Genomic DNA, 4,214 nt, shown 5'->3' with positions numbered 1-4,214 from the left:
GTGGCGCGGTTGTTGAGACCAATGATATCGATGTCATTGASATACGCCAGCAGAAAATGGTACCCTCTCTATTTAGTACTGCAGCTCGAATTATTTTCTCCAGGAGAAGATTGAAGAAGTCGCATGAAAGGGAGTCGCCTTATCTGAAACCTAGGTTGGTATCGAACGGCTCGGAGAAGTAATTCCCGATCATTTTTGTTATAGACTATTTACACAAGTTTTAGGCAAACATCCGCTTTATTCATTAGTACTTTATTCTTTACTCATATTTTTTAAGAGTCTAAACTTCATATTTAGTTAGTTAGTGCATAATAATTTCGTCAGCTGCACTCCCACACTTCAAAAGTCACTATGATAGAATGTGAAAAAATCTTGAAAATAATTTGAAGCGCATTAACACTTAAGTGGATTCAGTTTATTTTCGTGCGTAAGAATCACAATAAAATATAAAAAACACATATTCGCATTAAATTAAAAAAATCGGAAGCACTGGATGTTACGCATACGCTTCCAGCGGTACGGTCATAGCGTATGCAATACAGACTGGGTGACAAAGTGACGACTGACTGTGCGAATTGTGCGAGCCAAAGAGTGTTTGCGAATTTGTAAATAATTCTTACATTCATTCACAGTCATTTTTAGATAAGCATCAACTTGATTTATTTGCGCAACACTTGGGCTGCACGCAGCGCACACACACCGAAACAGACACTAATGCGCGTAAATGAATGCATACACACAGGCGCCGGAGCTGACGATGCGGATAGTCAGCTTGGCAGCTTGGCAGCTTGGTTGTGGAAGCGGCTGGGCGAGCGCTTTTTCCATTTCCGTTACGTATTTCAATGAGCATTTGCCCAAGTGCTGCATTTTTCCTTTTTTTCCGTACTTCGGTTGTGTGGAAATAATTTACATAAGGATAATAGAAAAAATTAAATTGATTTTAAATCATCAAGTGGTGGCGGGCGGCAGCGAGCGGCGACAAATGTGAAAGTGGATGAGACACTTGTGCGAAAAAAAAACTAATAYGAAATTGTRTAATTATATTCGTATGTATGTGCGTGTGTGTGTGTGTGTGTGTTTGTTATGACAGTTGACAATGCAAAGTTGGTGCAAAAAATMGATTATCATATAAATAAGCAGGGGAGTGCTTGAAGCTGACGAGCTTATTGCAGGCTGTTCCCAATCTTTTGTGCGAATAAATTTAAAAATTAAAAAAAAAAAAAATATTTTACTATTAACAACAAAGGCCCAAAAGCGAGCATTTAAAACCAAAATTAATGCGCGAATATACATACATATGCATATTTATTAGGGTGAGTAAAAAAAAAACAAATATTTATTTAAAACAAATTTTTTTTTCTTTGAAAATTAAAAATTGGGTTCTTACACAACTCTAAAAAAGTGTATTATTTATAACAGTGATTTTCTGGGAATTTGAATGCTCTAAAAGAGATCCATTATGTTTTTTTTTGTATACCTAATGCTTATTATTAATTATTTCTAAGCAATTTAATTTAATTATTTTCAAAAACGGTTTCCTAATATTTAAACAGAAATTGTATCTTGTAATTGAAACCAGATATTTTTTCAAGTAGTCGGAAGCGAGATTTTGCCTATCCGATAAAAAGAAAAAAAAAAAACTTTAAGACACCATTACAATTAGGGGCTCATGTATGGAGACATTTACATCGAGGTGTGAAAGAACCAAATTTTCAGAATACCAAAAAATTGTTTATTAGTTTTCCCCGCCCTAACATCTATAAGTACATATAACAGATTTGTCAATACAGATCAATACGACGCCACAAAAAGACCAATAAAGACAGCAAACGAGGCATTTTYTTCTCGCTCTTTTGACATTTCTCTTCAGTAAGGTTAGTCATTGCATCATGGAGACTTTAAGAGCGCGACGTTCAATTTATAGTCGTCCTGTCAGATTAACAATTGAGCATCCAGTGGAAAAATTTGAATATTGAAATATACCCAAGAACTGAACTGAAGCCGCTTAACCACCAGAATGGTCGTATGTTCCTGAATTGGGCTGAACAACAACTTGAAAATGATCCAGATTTTCATCGAAAAATCATTTTCAGCGATGAGGCTCATTTCCGGCTGGAAGACCTCGTCAAAAAGCAAAATATGCGTTATTGGCCAGGGAGCAATTYACATGAACTCTATAAGTGACCATTGCATTCCGAAAAAATTACGGTTTGGCGCGGTTTATGTCAAGATCGGTACGTTACTGTGAATAGGAATTGCCACCGCTCAATGAAAACCAATTTATTTTTGACCACAATCGGATTATATGGACTTGAACAATATGTAATACCAACAAGACGGATTCACAAGCTACACAACGAATGTAAAAATCGATTTTTTAAAATCAAGTTTGGTGAACGTGCTAATTCACGAAATGGCCCAGTCAATTGAGCGCGTCGGTAGTGTGAGTTGGCGCTGTTAGGCTATTTCCTGCGGAACTAAGTCAAGTCTCTAGTCTATGTCAACAAGCCAGCGTCGATTGATGACCTTTGTATAAAACATTAAAGTGGAATTGCGGCAGATTGTGTGGTTGCCATGCAAAAGAAGTTCCATACAGAATGGCATCGAAATGAATAAGAGTTTCGTTTTTGTTTTATTTAAAAACTACTTTCTAGCGCTCTTATTGAAACAYCTTTTAGTTTTATAGAGACTTTTATTTAAAAAAATGCATCTTAATCGAAGAGATTTCTTCAAGTAGTCTGAAGCGAGTGTCCAATTTTTCTATTCTAAAAAATAAAAAAAATATTTCTATTCGTTTTTACCTACCCTTATCTATTTAAATATAAACAAATTAATATAAATGCATGTGTGTTGTGCCATCCGCCATTTATTGGTCACGATGTGTATGTGCTTGCATCCATGAAATGGAAATTTTTATTTTTTCTCTTTACTTTTTCAAACATTTCGATTTGCCATACGCCACACATGTCTAGTTGTTGCTGTTRTTGGCCAAACACACCGCTACGCGTACATCAATCGGCGCAGCCCCAATCACAGTCTTGCGCTGAATGAATGGTCTCAAAGGCTGGCTGAATGTCGTTCGTCAATGACATTTAAAATCCACTCACAGCTCACAAGTGGCGTSTGTGTGWATGTGTGCGTGCATTGTAATTTACCGCAAATGTCACAGGCTTGCCACACGTGCGCCTTTTGTATAAATACCTCTATCTAGGTATCTCTACATACATGTATATGGTGTGGGCTTGTGTTTGTGTGGCATTGTCTGTCGTTGGCGATTTTGCGTCGCTCACCAGCGGCCATCGCTTAAATCCTTTGACAGCAGTTGCATTCGTTGTGAATATTCATTGATAGGTATTCACTAACAAGATGTATCTACAGTAAGCACAGGATATCTGTGGATGTTTTTAGATAAAAGGGTCGGCAAATTCCACCATTGAAACCTCAAAGAGGATGTCGACTGGCAGGGACGGACTAGTTTTCTCCCCTATAGCGCAATATTTAAAATGGGAAAAAGGGCTGGATCAAGCTGTCATGTAACCCGTGGTGAGAATTAGCCTGGGATTCTACTAATAACCGGTCTCGAACTGAGCTTACTTATACCTGGCGCTCTTCTTAATAAAATAGCCTTACATGAACTACGGAGCTACTTTGCCCAAACTTGTTGGTCCAAAATATGAACCAAAGTAAAAATAATGCTAGCAAAATAATAAAGAGTYTGGATCTACTGCAAAAAAAAGGCTTAAGTAACATGAATGGTGCAGCCTTTGCAATGAGCTGGAAAGAAACTGTAGTTAAACTCAGCTCCAGGAAGGCAATAACAACAACGGCACCCAAAAACAAACCTAGTTGCCAAAGAAGTAAAGAAGTACAAGAAAGATATGCCAAAACTGCTAGTAGTGSATCTGCCAAAAAATTAACTGCTTTTATAGTCGATGAGACGATGCGAAGAAGCGAAGAAGCGTCGAGCTACCTATCTGCTCAAAAGAGTACAGCTTCAAACGCACTGTGAAGAATAGCTCCTAGAGTCCACTGATCGCGTGAAACATTTTTCAAGCTTATTCCAACMGCAGTTGCCGCCAAGAGACAGAGGCCAGTTGAAGTGGAGTCGTTTACTAAAATGTCGAGGATAAAGAGTGTGACACCAGGAGAAACATTTGCTGATATGGCTCAGAACCTCAGTACAATTGGTGTGCTGAGTGAGGAGCTCGACTGTA

This window comes from Bactrocera latifrons, unplaced genomic scaffold, assembly GCF_001853355.1.
Source record: "Bactrocera latifrons isolate USDA-ARS-PBARC rearing strain unplaced genomic scaffold, ASM185335v1 scaffold_317, whole genome shotgun sequence".
NCBI classification, from domain to species: Eukaryota; Metazoa; Arthropoda; class Insecta; order Diptera; family Tephritidae; genus Bactrocera; species Bactrocera latifrons.
The sequence above is the reverse complement of the archived record's forward strand: the minus strand, read 5'-3'. Positions refer to the sequence as shown.